General features: G+C 32.4%; 1 protein-coding gene across 7 annotated transcripts in view; it reads right to left on the reverse strand.

Moving 5' to 3' along the window:
• ZnT77C (Zinc transporter 77C) overlaps window positions 1-18,662 on the reverse strand; it is a 114,638-nt gene that overhangs the window by 44,625 nt on the left and 51,351 nt on the right. The window contains exon 2 of one of the 7 annotated variants that reach the window (XM_074185290.1): window positions 11,339-11,412. The exons of 2 other annotated variants lie outside the window; for them this stretch is intronic. The gene's annotated coding sequence lies outside the window, so the exon portion shown is untranslated. Of the gene's footprint in view, window positions 1-11,324; window positions 11,488-18,662 lie in introns of those variants that run through there. 4 more of the 7 variants (XM_074185289.1, XM_074185286.1, XM_074185291.1 and 1 more) reach the window with 4 other exon arrangements.

An 18,662-nucleotide genomic window follows, 5' to 3' on the forward strand; every position in this document is an offset into this window, starting at 1 on the left:
TTCCTTAACGTGTCAAAATTGACATTTAAAAAAAGAAACATCGAAAAATGACATTATTCTTCAAAATATCCAAAAATATCAAAGGATAAAAACATTTTCTTTTGTAATTTTATACCCACACACCAAGTTTCAAACCCATAATAAGTATTTTATATTTTCACTATTTTTCCGCATTCCTGCTTTTTCTACTTATCAAAATTTAAGCACACCTGTACTAAATCATTTATTTTAACTAAACTCGTCACCGAATTTCTTTTTTTGTAATATAATAATATTTTAAGAGCCTCTTTGATGTTAAAAACATATTTTGAAAAATAAAAGTTGTCAAACTTGATGCAAAGTTCATCTAGTTTCAACGGGGCTTTCCAAACTATTCAGTACTTGAGTTTTTTAATGAGCAAATGGCCTCACAATATGAATTAGAACAAAACGGAACATTAGGAAACAATATCTTAGAGTGTTTATTGTTTTTTTAACAAAAAATACAGTGGAATTTAATCCTAATTAAAAGGAACTGAAAATAAACATGTACCTATACCTAATAGCAAAAAAAACACGAAAAAAAGACTCATAACATTAAATACACTACATTTCTGTATGTCTTCCATCGCGTTCTATGCAGATAATTGTCCTTCTTGATACATCTTTTATTGAGTTGCTGATACTCACAGGGTTTATGTTTAAAATAGAGTTTCTAATAACAGTTTCTAGGTGATTCACGTCACGAAAAGGTCTTTGTTTATAAAAGATTTGTTTTAAGTAACCCCACAAGAAAAAATCTATTGGGGTTGAATCTGGCGACCTAGGCGGCCATATTTGCTCCATATTTCGCCCAATAACTTTGCCCCTAAACATTTCTAATAGTTTCTCTTTGACTTGTCTTGAACTATGAATAGGAGCCCCGTCACATTGATACCACAAACTGTGTCTTATTTCAACCGGCATATTGTCCACTATATCACTAATCTCAGTATTTAGAAATTGCAAATAATCCTGAGAAGTTAAATTGTGTCTAAAAAAGAATGTAGAAAAAAAAGGTAATGGTCCCATTACCTGATTATTTAAAACACCGCACCACACATTTGTTTTAAATGAATATTGGTCCCGACATTCTATCACAAAATGAGGATTTTCCTGAGCCCACCACCTACAATTCTGGGAACTGACTACGCCGTTCGATGTGAAGGTAGCTTCGTCGGTCCATAGGATTTTGTAAGGAAATTTTCTGTTTAATTCTACTTCTCCTTGGTACCAGAAAGAGAAATCTAGTCGAACATCGAAATCTCTTTCCTTTAAGGTATTTATAAATTTGGGTTTGTAGGGTTTGAATTTATTTTTATGTAAAATTGCTCTTACGCTTTCTCTTTTAACGCCAGTTCTATCTACAATATTGGTAATACTTGATTTTCCCTGTTCGATAACATCCAGGCAGACAGCCAACTGAACCTCATCATTATTGCGTGATGGATTATGACGTTTTTTAAAAGTATTTTCAACTGAACCAGTCAGTTTAAATTTTATTAAAATCCTACTTACAGTGGATTGCTGTACATGTCTACCAGGATGTCTTGCGTTAAAAATATCAGCCACTTGTCGATGCAATGTGTTTTCACCACAAATTAGCACAATTTCAATTTTTTATTGTAAAGAACATATTATTTTAATTTTCATACATTACATTGAACTAACGGGCATTAATTTATTCAGTGACAGTGACGTTTTCTAAAACACATTATGTAGTTTCATATTTTTTCACAGCCTACCCAGTTTTTTTAAATTAGTGTTGTTAGCGGAGTAGGTAAATGTAAATACTATGAGTTTTTTTTTTAATGAATGGGCTTCAAGAATCACGAAATGATGTTTCCTAATGTTCCGTTTTGTTCTAATTCATATTGTGAGGCCATTTGCTTATTACAAAAAATTATTATATTACAAAAAAAGAAATTCGGTGACGAGTTTAGTTAAAATAAATGATTTAGTACAGGAGTGCTTAAATTTTGATAAGTAGAAAAAGCAGGAGTGCGGAAAAATAGTGAAAATATAAAATACTTATTATGGGTTTGAAACTTGGTGTGTGGGTATAAAATTACAAAAGAAAATGTTTTTATCCTTTGATATTTTTGGATATTTTGAAGAATAATGTCATTTTTCGATGTTTCTTTTTTTAAATGTCAATTTTGACAGGTTAAGGAAATCACGTGACCTATTTTGTAGACGCCATTTGACATCATTTCTTAAGCAAAATCTACTGCCAAAATCAAATTTCACATAAAACGATAAATAAAAAAGTTTCCCATTTGATGCGGACTTTATCGGTGACACTGTATATATATATATATATATATATATATATATATATATATATATATATATATATATATATATATATATATATATATATATATATATATATTCCAGTTCAATTGTCTTTCGTTTACCTCAATGCTACTCCTAAATGCTTTATAAGCCCTATCTCTTGCTTTGCTACATACAACAACTTCATGGTCATACCAGGGCAGTTGATTTTTCTTTATTGTGAATGATTTCAATGGTGAAATTAGTTCTACCTGCCTTTTTATATTCTCCATCAGAGAATATAATCAGGTTGTCTATAATAACATTAACATCAGTTGAGTACAAACCCTAATTTTCCATCATTAATCCATTATTAATTATTTTTATTATGATGTTTTTCATACAGAAATGCAGAAAATCTACAGCAGCAAGATGCATTTAACAACGTATATTGACAAAATGGAGAGGGGCAACAACGAAAAAATAATATTTTGATATATTAATGTCATCTTAATTTTATATTCTATCAGGAACGCTTCTTGTCACGTAGATATATTCTTATACATTTTTACCTTTCATTAAATAGTCTCATTTCAATATCATTTGTGTGGTTTATTTGCTTCATGATGCAAATCTGCTTTAGTGAAAGTTTAATATTTGATGAATGTTAAAAATATGCACTATAATTTGATGAGGAAATAACCTGAACTTGACCTGGTGCAGCATATTAAACTCATGGCGTTTAATTAATTCGTAATTTTGTTCGATTGATAACCTATTCATTTTGTAGAAATTTATATTGAATATAGGATAAAGAAAATAACTAAGAAAATAACTTTCATTTGTTAGGACCGGTGTCGGTTTATTAAACCGAATGGTTCCATATCAGTATTCATGTCAAGCATTTCAAGAAATAATCTCTTGAACTTAGTTATTTCTGGAAGATCTCTTGATATGATCGGGACTGCAATTGTTGGAGATAACGGTTCAGATGGAAGTAACATGTATTGTGATTATGAAACAAAGTTCTGCCGACGCGTCTTTCTGTCGAAACGCGATAAACTCAAAGTCTACCGAGTGAATATTCATACAGTTTTCAGCAATGGGCGGAGCGTTTCAAGAGAAAGCTATACTGGGTGGGACACCGAAAACGAAACAGATCGAAAATCTTCAAAACACATGTTTTCTGAAAAAAATGCAAAAACCCGTCGATTTGTAATCCAAAGGGGACATCGGTCCCTATCACCCAAACAATTTGAATAGGGAAAGTAGTAAGTGTGACACACCATTAAAAAGATAATTTCATAAGGAATTCGGCCATGTCAATTTTCGCTACCTAACTTTTTTTTTTGGCGTCCTCTTGCGGGAAAAAAAGTTGTTGCGTATTCCAAATTATTATACTTCATTTACAAACTAATTTGACATAAATTTGGTGACAATGCATTGAGGAATGTTTCTAAGGAAAAAACAAAATGGCGGCTCCACAATGGCGGACAAGATTTGCAATTATGACCCGATTTGATTCAAAATTGATAAGTGGTGGTTTTCAGAGTCGGAAATTATGATTTGTTTATCAATGCGAAAAAACAATATGGTGACTCGAAAATGGTGGACGAAATTATGGTCCGATTCGAATCAAAATTAGTATGTAATAACGGACATAATAGAAAACGATAACTGATCTCTTGAGGGTCATATAATATTCCAACAGGACGGAGCTCCTCCTCATTTTGCTGCAGTAGTTCGTCAGTACCTGAATGAAAGATTTCCTAGACACTGGATTGGAAGAAGAGGATGCATTGAATGCCTTCGATCTCCGGATTCATCTCCCTTAGATTTTTTGTGGGGCCATTCAAAAAGTAAAATGTACGCCACTCAGCCAGGTTCCTTAGAAGTTTTACGTCAAAGTATTATAACCGAATGTCGTCAAATAATCCCGAAATGCTTCAAAACGTCAGACAATCTTTTGAGACGAACTTATACTCGTGTATGGCAAATATATAATATATGGCAAATATAATATCATAAGTTGGAATACGAAACAGTTGTTTTTTCCGCAATAGGGCGCCAAAATGAAAAGTTAGGTAGCTAACACTCACATGTTTGAATTTCATATGGAATTACCTTTTCGAAGCTGTGTCACACTTAGTACTTTCCCTATTAAAATTGTATGAGTGACCAAGAGGTGGGAAGAGAGGTATGACTGTTGAGGTTACGACAGGAAGATGTCTCCCTTGGATTTGAAATCGACGTGTTTTTGCATTATTGTCACAAAACATGTGTTTTTAAGAATTCGTTTTCGGTGCTGGGTCGACTCAAACCATAATTACAAATTTTGTCGCCATATTGCTTTTTGCATCGACAAAAAAAACATAATTTTCGACTCTGAAAACCACCACTTATCAATTTTGAATCGAATCGGACCATAATTGCAAATCTTATCCGCCATTGTGGAGCCACCATTTTGTTTGCCATGTCAAATTAGCTTGCAAACGGAGTATCATAATTTGGAATACGAAACAGTTTTTTTCCCGCTAGAGAGCGCCAAAATAGAAAGTTAGTTGATGATGTGTTACACTTACTACTTTTCCTATTCAAATTGTTTGGGTGATAGTGACCGAGGGGTTAAATAGATAGATAGATAGATAGATATTTATTCAATCCCTTATGGTTGCTTTACAACATGAGATAAGTCGCAGTACATAAAGAAAGAAAAAATTCTCATTGGATATAAACATTAGAAAAAAACATCACAAACATCCTAGTCGTTACAAATTAATTAAGAATAATAAAAATAAAATAAAATATAGAATATAACACATGTTAAAATACATTCAAACATAACCGCCTAGTCGCTAAGTTGTTTATACTCGTCTAATAAATAAAAGGCATGGCGGATGAGAAACTTTTTCAAAGATAGTTTGAAATGTTTCATATTGGTAATGAGTTTCAAGTCTTCAGGCAAAATATTGAACAAATGTGCTCCAGCAGGCTTTTTATATGTTGCTTTCTTGGCAAGTAGTGCAAATGGAAGTCATTCTTCTGTCTGGTATCATATTTATGGTAGTCACTGTTTCCGTTCATATTTTTAGCATTCTGGTGGTTATATATTAATGATTTGTAGAGATAGATAGATGTTAGTATTAGGATATTGTTTTCAATGAACGTGTTTCTGCACGTTTCTCTATAGTCCAAATCATATATTAACCTTATGAATTTTTTTGTGATATGAAAATTATGCACAATGATGTTACTACTAATGATACTGTATATTGAAGAATAATATAGGTTTACTAGGTGGTGCCTATGAAAACTCGATTTCAGAGTAATAAATGCAAAGTACAGCGTGTTGAGTTTTTTACACAGAGCATCAACTTGTCTATTGAGGTCATGATAGAAAGATGTCCCCTTTGGATTACAAATCAACGTGTTTTTGCATTTTTTTTCTTCAGAAAACATGTGTTTTGAAAATATTCGATCTGTTTCGTTTTTGGTTCCCCACCCTGTATGTATGTTGGTTGAAATATGACAAAATTATCCGCGAGATTTCGGGGTGGAGCTGCACCCGTAGAGATTTCATCGAAAAACTCTCAAATCCCTTTGATGATGATTATAATAGAATTTCCACAATACATTTTATATAATACGCGTTTTGCTACGCGGTAGCTAAATCAGTTGCTGGTATATCAAACTATTTTAAAATGTGTTTTATATAACAGTCGGTAACTTATTAGATAAATGTCATTACCTACTGTTACCTACGTGTTATATAAAACTATTGTAGAATAGTTTGATGTAGCAGTAACTGATGAAGCTACCGTATCGTGAAACGCAACTTCATTGTGAAAATTATTATAATGGATAGTGTTATTGATTTTCATCGAGAAACAGCTCAGAGTATTCATGATTCACTACATATTGTTTTTTATTTATAGGTCTAAAAAATGGCCAATATTTTGAAATCAAAATTGATAGTTATGAGCATACTTTCTGTTAGGGTGAATTTTATCAAAGGTTATTATTATTGATTACAAGCAGATTATCTGATTGACTCAGTCGTTAGGTACCTGATGAAGATCCATAGTAATTTCACAAACTACACCTAACGATTTGATCTTCAAAAACTTCATTTTCAAAAATATTACGGCATCAATTGCTATCACAGTAGCTTTCTCGTAGTAAAAACATACTAAAAGTTAATTCTCTACTCTGGTTTTGATTAGCAACTCATCAATAGGGAAAAAACTTTCCGAATCGTTCTTTTTTTCAGAATATTTTTCCTATTGATAAGTTGATAATCAAAACTTCAACATATTTTTCGACAATTTACAGAAGTGGTTTCATTTTTGAATAAACAATATATTGTAATTGCATATAGAACAGGTAATACTTTGATGAAGTTAGTTAAAAATAATAAAGACAAAACATCCAAATTCGAGGAATCAGGATTATATATAAATTGAATTGTGAAACTTGTCGAAAGGTATATATTGGTCAATCCGGCAGAATATTTAGTAATCGCATCCAGGAATATCATATGAACTGTATAAATAAAAAAATAAGTTCAACATATTCAAATCATTTTTCAGAAGAAAATCATATCTTTAACGTAGATTTTGAAATTTCACTTATAGAAAATTAAGCTAAATCATTCGAAAGCAATGGAAGTTAATAAACTTAAAGATTAAAACAGTTCAGTGAATGACCAACTGGATATAAATAGATCACCATTACTGAACTTGTTTTCTTAGAAACCGATGTTTCCAAGTCTTCGTAGACATATAATTATTAATGTGGAATTGATATAATATACTATAAAAAATTATGATTGAGTAAGTAGCTGAGTAGGTGATTATCACTGATGATTACGTGGAGTATGTGAAAATTAAAGTAAAGAATTAACTTTTAGTATGTTATGCACTACGAAAAAGCTACTGTGATAGCGAAACGTGTCGTGATATTTTTGAAAATGAAGTTTATGAAGATCAAAGGTGTAATTTTTGAATATAATTTCACTTTCATCTCTGATCATTTCACCAGTAATCAAAATATTTGTTGCAAGTACTTCGCCAACTTGAAATACGAAATTAATCGTTACTTAAGGGTAACTTCCAATGAGTTTATGGTTGATCGAATACTGAAGGAACCGAGTTTCAACTGTACAGAAAGTAAGAGAATCTTTTTTTGACAAACAAAATTGGCGTTAGTCATGTAAATTATTCTTTATTCTTCATTGGACGTTAAATACGAATATCAATGAGTATCTTAACAACATAGTGTTTTTGCACTTCCAGCCTTTTTGTTGTTATAATGTTCATGTAACTATATATAATTACAACGTTATATTTTTAAATGTTTCTCAGAGGGATTCATCTGTGCATTGATTTACAAATTTTTATAATAATTCTAGAGATTCACTCACACACTGTTATTTAAAAATGTTCGGGGTCGCATTTATTTTAAGCGTTAAGGACGACGAATAGAATGATCACATAATTTTTGGTCAAACATTTTTTTGATAATCACGCACTACAACATCTGTTGAATGAAAAATCAACAAATATACCATACGATATCTGCACCACTGCAGTAATATCGTGGAAATATTTCAAGTACGTTAAATAATTTTATCAATATTCTAGAATTTATCTCCATTATTCATTCATACAGTAATTAATTGTTTACAGTACTCTCGAAAAAAGTTTCATAATGATTTTTTCTGAGATAAATCATAGAATCATTTGTTGAAACACACATGTGTTTTATCTTTCTTTATCAGAAATAATATGACCGTAATATCATAGATAATATTTTCAGTCATATGAGGTAGTAATCCCACACTGAAAAGTTCTTATTAGTCGTTCATAAATGATGAACTTTCTTTCAAAAGACTATCAGTAGACTAAGTATTGATAACACCATTAGAATACTTTCTCAACATACCCCAAATTTCTAGTTCCGATTTTTTTTGGATCTGACTGTAATACAACAAACGTTGTCATATTCCAATAAACTTCAACAACAAGAGTAAAATAATTGAAAACAGCAAAATCAAATTTAGTATTTATGTGTTCAGACATTTGAAGACATCAACAAAAATATCATTAAATACGCGTCAAAGAGTGAGTTACAGTTTTATGATGTGGAAGAAGATGGTAAAAATTCTAGGTGTAGGAACAATGGTGACAAAGAGAAACACCAACTTCATCCACATGGAGGATAATGAAATATTTTGTACAAATCAAGCGAAGGGTAAGATAAAGAATGATTCAGATGGATTAAAAGGAAAACGTAATAATTTCAGGTGAGTCGAGAGAAGAAGAAGAGCAGCGAAGGGAGGAAATATAACTGATGAAATTGTTGTAGGAACAGAAGTAAGAGAGAAATCCGCAGAGAGAATTAGAGAAGAAACTGCTTAAACGCCTCCTGTCAGTTATAGAAACTATACAAAGTGACAATCTTCAAAAAAGAATTTGAAGCTGATCAAAGCATGGCAGCCATAGTAAAGAAATATTCAATGATTATGATATTATTTTAATGAAAACCAACCTCAAAAAAAATTGGTAATGTAAGGTATCACGATTCGTTAAGATGACGTGTGCGATATCTCGTTTCAGGTTTGATAAGTTGAAATTGCGTTATTAGAACTGTTTTTTGCAAATACCCGTACACCAATGAAATGAGCACCGCCTCGTAACGCCCCCCCCCCTCCCCACCGACTGTTATCAGCATATTTATTCGTTCTCAACCTTCTCCAGATTCATCGATTCCCTATCGAAGAGAGATAATGACACTGCAGAGAATAATAACTATTCACAACGGTTCTTCACTTCCAGTCATGGAATGGTCAGTAGGAATAAATGATACATCAATAACTATCTCTCTTATTTGAATAACAATTTATTGTGAGATTTTCATTGGAAAAATAATTTCGATAATGAGGAAAATGATAAATTCGTTTCTCTTACTAATTTGTGTATGAAACAAAACCGGTTCCAGGTAGAAGGTTGATTTTATGACAACAGGAGGGAACGGCTATGGGTTACCCCTTGTCTCCCTACCTGGCAAACCTGTTCATGAGCAGGTTCGAAATTGAAACGAAAGAAAAATCTAAGTATTTTCCTAGGATATGGAAGGTATGTGGATGATGTTTTCGTGATATTCGATAACCAAAAATCGAATATTGAGGACTTTGTTTCCTTTTTAGATCATGTATTTCCATCAATAAAATTCACGTATGATTAAGGAAATAAAAGACAACTACCACTTCTTGACGTTTTGGTAATGAGGAGCCAATATGGAAGGCTAGAATACGATGTATTTAGAAAAGAAACAAGCACGCATAGGTATATTTCTGACTGTTCACATCACTGTGGACAGTACAAACGTGCTGGGGTGAATTTTCTAGTTCATTGTCTTTTGACTTCTCCTCTCACACATGAGAGGTTCACAAAAAAAAAACGTACAATACAGGAAATAGCAGCAACTAACGGTTTCTTGAAGTGTATTCTAGATGACATAATAAGGAAGAAGAAGTTTAGGTTGAGAATGAACGAAATCTCGACTTTTAAAAAGGACAAAAACCAAGATAAATATATCTCACACTACTGTGATGCAAAATATTATGGACAGACAAAAAGATCTATGATAATTGGATATACCACACTTGAAATATGGAAAACCTGAAAAATCAGCAGTCGCCCATCATATTTTACAATAGACTTCAGCTCATTAAGGTTAGTTAGACAAGTTAACAACAACGAGCATCTAGATGCCTATGAGAGTGTAGAAATAAGTAAACATAATAATATTATGAATAACGATGGTGGACCAATGCCTAATAGTATACCATATAGCTTTTCAAAATAATATTTTATTCATTAGATTTAGCTGACTATTACATAAGGACACATTGTAAAATTAATTTAAGACTAGTAGATAGGGCAATATTGTGAAATTAATTCAAGACACTTAAGACGCAGGTACCTAGAATATGTATCTACGGTATAAATAAGGATAGCTTTTATTTTTATCGTTGTTTTCCAATAAAATTTTAAAAGACAATTTCAAAATCAGATTATACCACAAAATTAGATGTATGATGAAAATATGTAATATATCACTGGAGAACACAGCTTTGTAAGTAAGATTAATTTGATCTTCCTCCTGAAGATGATCACTTGGTGATGAAAACACGTGTCGAGGTGTTGAAATAACGGTTTGGTATTGGGAAAAAACTCCAGTAATATTCATTACTACAGCAAAGGTTCCAAACAGTGCATCACAAGTAAATGACACTAGAAGAAAATAAAAACGAAAGTTACGATTTTCAGTTTTTTCCGGATATTTCCGGAATTACAAGTAACAGTATTTTGACAAGCACAAAAAAACGCAACTTTGCCCCAATTTGAGCTTCGACGTATCTCTTGTAGTTTAGGATATCCCAATGGTGGGGGTAGAATTTGAATTACCCTGTATAGTGAAAAGGCGTTGAAACCTCCCATTGCGAAGACGTGTCATGTATGGGATCGACGAGAGACTTTAATATTCGAGGATTGAGTCTTGTCTCGATCTCGTAAATGATGTCTATGTGAGAGATGTTATCACTTGTCATTCGATAACAGTTGTGTCCAATAAAATGAAATGATGATTCGGCCTTGAACCACTGTTGAGACCTGTAGCGGGTCGAAACAGAAATGATTTCTGATTTCTAATAGTAGATACATAGTACTTTGTCAGTGTATCGATATTTTGAGCCGTCAAAAGTTTGATTGAACATAAACAAATTGTAAAACAACCAATTCAATAATTGTGTTTCTTACTGAATTATTACATACCCATACATAATTTCATTATGGTTCAATTGAATATCTATTAATCGTTTGAAAAATCTAACTTTCATAATATTCAAATATTATTGAAATTCAAACTGAACTTTAGTATTTATATACATTATTCAATGAGTGAAAAGAAAGAACAAATCATATGGTAATTTCACGTTGTCAGTATTCAAAATTATAAGTACTTACACTGAATCTCTTACCTCACTAACTTACTCCCCAAAATACACTGTTCTGGAATACACAACACAGAAAAATCCCTCAACACAACATTTATCTGAAAAGAACAATAATGTCGAACATCATTTTTCCATAATTGCCTATTATTAAGTAAAATATCTTTCAACTAAACAAAGACCTTATTAGTTATGTTGAGTAAACATTGTTTGTGAGATTAAGAACCATTGGGGCAGTGTGCAACTCATATCAATACTAAGTTGAATGTTGGTACAATTTCGACAATGGAAAGAGATGGGAAATATTGTTAATTTTATCTTGTTTATCTTACTAGTACAAGGACCGTAAAGTTACTGAATGAGCTTAGATATATTTTGAATGATTTATTGAAAATAAACTGGTTATCAAAACCCACTCCCAACTAGTCTCTTTGTCTTATTGGGCCACTAAAATCAGCGGGAGTGTAACAATTCCATGTAACTATGGCACACAGCATTGAAAAACGCCAAAACGAAGCCAAGTCACCCAAATCGTGCGGGAAGTACGCGCAAACTCGCCATTACAGAAAGTTTGTGAAAAATCAGCACTATAAACGACATGGCAGTTGCTACGTCAAAAAGAGTACTTCGACAACGCCACTGAAGATGACTGTTGCAGTTGAAACGTTTGGAGATTATAACGAAAGAAGACCATGACAAAACCCGAAAACCAATCAAAACAAAAGGTAATAGTTAAAAAACTTTTTTTCAACAGTCTTTCACTCACATGTTCCGAAAAAAAGAAAATATAGTCAAATCAAACAAAATTTTATGTCATATGAATTGTGTAATGTAATTACACTTTGACTTAATATGAAGTTTATTTTGTTTTACAGCATGTAACTTAAAACCTGAATGACGGCCATCTTGTTTTTCGACATTTTGAATTAATTTTCCTTCGAACATTCAAAGTGATATCATGTTATTTTTGTATCCCCTTTACCAAACCTTTTCATTTGACACTCATATCACGGGTGTTCATAAAAATAAACTAGTCCGTCATCTTGGGCGTCCGCTATATTGAGAGTGAAGTCTTTTTATTTTTCGTATTTTTTCAGCCAAACCTTCCATTTGGTATACTCGAAGTAACTGATATAGTAATTCTTAAAGTTATCGGCGAACTCAAAGGCCAAAAAACCCAATACAAAGAAATAATGCCGCTACGAATTACTCCACGTGGACTGAAGAACTGGCGGTTCATATTGGATAATTTTCACTAACCGAGTTTTATGATTGGCTGAAGAGTCATAAAATTAAATTTGAAGTCATGCTACGGTGACCAATAGAATGTAGCGATGAGCACCGCCGTTGTGTCGTCAATGTTCATTTCAGGAACTGATCGCGATTTGAGTGTTGAAATTCGATATTGGTAAAGTTATAATTACTTAAAAGATTTGTTATTTGTTTAAAATGTGGCGTCCTTGGGCAAGGACTAATAGTAATAACGAGTGTGATAACAACGCAGACTTTTTCCTGTGTAGTGATTCCAATCGCTGGTGAACAATGCGAAAAAGAGATACCAGTGAATAAGATTCGGATGCATTTGAATATTGAAACACAGAGAGTATGTTTCATTGTATATAAGAATCTACATATCAAGTTTGGTGTCGAGGGAAAAAAACTATTACAAGCAACATCAGATGTGATCGAAATTCCTTTCTCAACTGTACTTAAAATAGTCAAAAACAAACCTTATAAACGAAAGACGCGATGTGATGTGGGATTACCAAAACCTTTAGATGTTTATCTAATAAAATCATTTAAAAAAAAAAACAATATACGACTGTTACAAAAGCAATGAGATTCCTACAATTGAAATATAAGGAAGAATCTCAATACTTCCGGCCATAACGTGAGCTGCTGTGAGCTGCTGTTTCTTTATCCAGAATTGGATAAAGAAACTAGGATTTAGATTTAAAAAATAAACAAACGTCAAGCAGTTATGAAAATCAGAAGAATAGTGGAATTGCCTAACGAATACTTAGAACAAATAACTAAATATAGACAAGAACAACGGCAAATTTTCTATTTGGACGAAACTTGGTATGACACTCATGACACAGTTACAAAAGGGTGGACTGAGGGTTCGAAAATGTGTATGCCTAACATGCCTGCAAACAAAGGATCGCGACTAATCATTGTGCATTGCGGAAGAAGTAAAGGAAGGGTTCCAAATTCTTTGAAATTATGTGGAAAAAATCTTGAGGACTGCAATGTTGAATATCATAAGAACATGGAAGCTAATATTTTTAAGTAATGGTTTGAAAACACATTGGTCCCAAATTTGGATGCAAATAGTGTAATAGTTTTTGATAACGCTTCCTATCATTCGGGACAGCTCATCAAAGTACCGAATAAAAATTCGAGGAAAAATGAAATACAAAGTTTTTTGATGGTTAACAATTTGTATTTTGAAAATAACTATACCAAAAACCAACTGCTTGAAGTATTACAGACAAAAATATTTGAAAAAGTGTATGCCCTTGAGAGTATTGCTGAAAAGTATGGATACACCATATTGAGACTTTCCCCCTATTTATGTGTTTTCAATCCCATCGAGTTGATTTGGGGAAAATTGAAACACAAAGCATATATATATATATATATATATATATAGTATGTGTTTTCAATCCGTTGATGATATATATATATATATATATATATATATATATATATATATATATATATATATATATATATATATATATATATATATATATATTTTACTTGAATGCATGGGAAATGCATTCCCATAAAATGCAGACCCTATAAAAAGAACTCCAAAAGGCTAACATTTTTTTTTCAAGGCTTCATTTAAAGTTTTTATGTCTCGCCATTTGTCAATACAGAGGTCAGAGAAAATACATTTAGTTAACAATTGTATAAAATTTTTGAAAAATCAAGATAAAAATTTGCCATAATCTCTTCAAATTTTTCCATCGATATTTGAATATTCAATGTAGTATATAATGCCTTCAGTGGCGATGTGGAGTTAGGACTGGTTCGTTGTTAATGTCCTTCTCTTTCAGAATCTTCAATTTTTATTCCCAAGTATTCATTTTTCATCTTAATTCGCTGCATTTTGTGAGTACTGTAAAATCAATAAACAGTTAAACAGAAACCTCTGGCGTAGAATAAATCCAAAACAAGCACTTTTACCCATCACTAGGAATGCAATGAGTGTTTCACCAACCAAGTTGGTATCTTCATGAGATGAAAACTGAAGATATTCACTTGGTTAGTGAAACGCGCTTCAAGAGTATTGCATTTCTGGTGATTGGGAAAAGGGATTGTTTTGGATTTACTGTAAAATCATCAAAATACATTTTTCCACACATCATTCTGAATTATTAGTTTTAGGAACTTTATGTTTATTGAAGAAGAATTTCAACTCGTGAACTAGGATGATTCACTACATAAGACGAGCAAAATATGTACGGGGACTACAATTTGACTCGTCAAAAGCGATCTTGAAGTCATAGGTAGTATTTTTTCAGAGAATGCAACAATGGCGCATTGAACGAAATGTTCAATGTGAATCTCTACTTTCGCACAGGCACCGCTCTGAGAGCGCATTAAGGATTTTCCCGTAGTACTTGTGTTTTGTCCTTCAAAAAATTGCTAAAAAATATTTTTTTAAATAGTAAAAAACGTTTTCAACAACAAACCTCCATTTAACATGCTCAAAAAAAAATTCAAATCCATCAAATTGTTATATTACACAATTTATATGTTACGAAAGCTTGTCCGAAATAAATAAGAATTCAAAATGTTACTTGATCTTGACATAACAAATTCTAAGAAAAAAATTACTTCTTTTTTATATATTACGTAAATGTAGCTATGAGATTTTGTCATATGAATTAGGTTATGCGATAAATTGATGGGTTTGCATGATTTTAATTGTATTTTCTTTTTTCAAGCATGTTAACAAAATTATGTTGTTTCAAAAAAAAATTATCAGCTCATTTGGGTTTCAATTCGATTTTTCTTTGATAGACTTTTTTTAGAAAAAGTGAGTAAAAAACTCACGTAGATCATTAAATTTGCTACAAAATAGTGAAAAAAATCTCAATCACGAATTTCAATGAAAAGTTATTTTATATAGAAAATCCCAATATGACTGATCTATTATAAGAAAACAGGTATAGCTGAGGCACCACTCAATCTAATAACAACACTGATGATGTTCAAACATGACTCAGCCTCTGACGGATAGACCAAACTCTTACGAAAATTCCAAATAGATGAACACTTCAATCTAACAGACCACTATTAAATTCCTCATGCAGTAATTGTTCACTGTGGTTTTGGCGTTGAATCAGGTCATTATTACGCATTCGTCAAAGACGAAACGAACTGGTTTAAGTTTGACGATAATCTTGCCACGAAGGGTTCTGGCGATGTTTTGAATTCATTGGAGCTTCTGGAGAAACCCTAAATTTTGTTTTATGAAAGAGAAGACATTGGCAGATCAAGATCTTCAGGTGATGTGGTGCTGCAGGCAGGGCCGTCGCCATGGGGTTGATGGGGGAGGAGCCTCCCCCCTGCTTTTTCGACTTGGGGAAAAGTTGGGAAGTGAAGATAGAGAAAAATAATAGTAAAAAAATTAATAAAAATTAAAAAAAATTAAAATCAGAGAAGAGAAAGGGAGAGGTAATAAGGAAAGGGAAAGAACCAGGACAAGGTTGGGATTTCCCAACATGCATAACTTGGAGATTCCACTTTGAAATTCTGAGTTGTTTTAAAACTTCGGTAAATTTTAGTTTTGAGGACACCCGGCGTATGTTGATGCGTAGATTACGAATCCGAAAGGAAAAAGCGGCGCTCTCCCTTATTTACAAAGTTACGGCCCTTCAAAGTTCTGAAAAGGGCAACTTTTCAGCCTTCTTTTTCACAAAATAAACTATTTGAAAACACAAGCATCTATTCAGTAGGTCACCTTTACACCTTATTCCTCCTTCTTTGACACTTTTCACTTCAATAATCAACATTTTTCCTATAAAAACTTGATTTAAAAACGAATGCTTCTCCTGGTGACATTATTCTATTTTTAGGTTAGTTACTAGTGACATTTCAGAAAACAGCGGTTGGTACTTGCCGTCGCTTACTATTTCAAATTCGTAATACACCACCAATAACCAATTTACGATCTGAAGAATGAAGGTAAAAAACATTTGAATTACTTTAGGAATATGGACTGCATCAGTCGTACCAACCATGCCATTAACTTCAAAAACGTATGTAACCAAAAAGCAGCTCCGTACATTTTTTAACATCTTTATTGGAAAATGGAAAAACTTTGAAGGGCCGTAACTTTGTAAATAAGGGAGAGCGCCGCTTTTTTCTTTCGGATTCGAATTCTACGCATCAAAATTCGTAAGTACACGCAAACATTTTTTTCAAAATCGCCGGGTGTCCTCAAAACGGAAATTTACCAAAACTTCAAAAAAGTTTAATTTCTCCCAAGTAAGAGAACAGTTGAACAGTCCACAAATTATGAAGTGACAATTTCAAAAAATTACCAACTTTTCGCTGTTTATTCGACTTGGAAAAGTCGAAATAATAATAGTAGAAAACAATAATCACAATATTATTTAAGTGTTGTTTCCTTTCATTTGTATTGAATATTCCTATACATGGTGGATATGGTAGAAGACCAAGGACTTTGGTCCAAAGTAGGATAATTTCCATTATTATTTTTATGAATACCAAAATTCATTTTTGTTTGTGCATACCCTAACGGGCATAAACATTCTGCCAATCTTTGGATAGCTAAGTAAGAAAATTAATATATTATAGTAGTTATTAATTCCTCGGCTTTCATTTTTCAAAAGTTGGGAAATTTTGCTGGTGGGGTTGGGAAAATTTGGATTCCCTCCCCCTCCTGGTTTTTCTTTTCGCTTTGGCCCTGGCTGAAGTTTTGTCCGGGTTTTCCTGCAGCTGAAAAAGCAAATGCGCCACTGGAATCAAAGAAGTCGCCCCGGAGCGCTAGTAAATTTTTGTTATTTCATAATTCCATGATTTGTATTACTTTCAGTAGACTTAAAGGCTTTCAAACTATCAAAAGCTTCACCCTCACGTTTTCTGAAAGAAGTAATACCGAAAACTTAATTTGTAACCCTCATTTAAACAAAAATTTATTTTTTGATGAGTGAGAAATCTAATTCCCTCAGCGGAAATAATTAATAATGACAAATTTGAAATGACTTTTGTGTCAAGTTGAACTCACAATTCCTGTGGACTCACTAGCATTTGCAGAATTGAAAAATATTCACTAGTTCCGGAAATATTCCGTGTGGGAGTTTTAGGTGAAATGCCACAGTACAGTGTGGACATAAATAGTACCCCCCTCTTAACTATTAAACGTGATATATCAAGTTCGGACCAAAATACCGTAAAAAATATATCGTTTTCAGTACTTTTTGATGTTCAGGGAGTGTATAATACCTCGTTTTTACATTCAATAATCGGATCAACTGTTCCTGAGGTATCATCAGTTTTATATGCGTTTACATTCTATAATCGGATCAGCTGTTTCTGACTTATTATCAGTTTTATATTCGTTTACATTCGATAATCGAATCAACTGTTCCTATTATGTTATCAGTTTTATATTAGTTTTGGGAATCTGTAAACAAACGATAAACCTCATTATTTCAAGAAATGTTGATGTTCACCATTCACGTCCGGCAATAATGAAGGTAATTTACGAATTCATTTCTTATATTTTGGTACTCTTCAAGGGTAATGTCATTAAGAGAACCTCTTATCATATCCATGACCTCTGGATTTCATGAATCTGCACAAAAAATCTAAGGGCATCATATGAGGTGATCTAGCAGATTGAATAACCGCCATCTAGCCAATTTTAAACCAGCCTATCGTAAATTGGAGATACTGTACTTCATATTGCTGAAACGTAACATTAGTTGGAAAATCATTTGGGTATGTCAGTTATCCAAACCAGTTGACAAGGTGAACAGAAAAAGATGTTCTTGCATCAAAATCAACCCAGGAACATTTCAATGTGAGAAATAAATTTGTAAACAAACTGCATTATTGTCAGGAAATGAATTATAAACCTATTAAACATTTTGAAACGAAAAGTGAGTTTTGAATACTTGTTTTCTTGAAATTATGATATTTATCATTTGTTTACGAATATAAAACTACTGATAACTCATAAATAGCTGATCCCATTATCAAATATAGAAAAGTATTGGATATAGAATTAAAGTATTTATCAAATGAGTTATCATAACAACCCCTGTACAATTGAAAAAAGGTAGTAGCGCCCTCTCAACGACGA

This window comes from Leptinotarsa decemlineata, unplaced genomic scaffold, assembly GCF_025532065.1.
Source record: "Leptinotarsa decemlineata unplaced genomic scaffold, Ldec_3_MD MMD2_tig00026369_RagTag_RagTag, whole genome shotgun sequence".
Taxonomy (NCBI): Eukaryota; Metazoa; Arthropoda; class Insecta; order Coleoptera; family Chrysomelidae; genus Leptinotarsa; species Leptinotarsa decemlineata.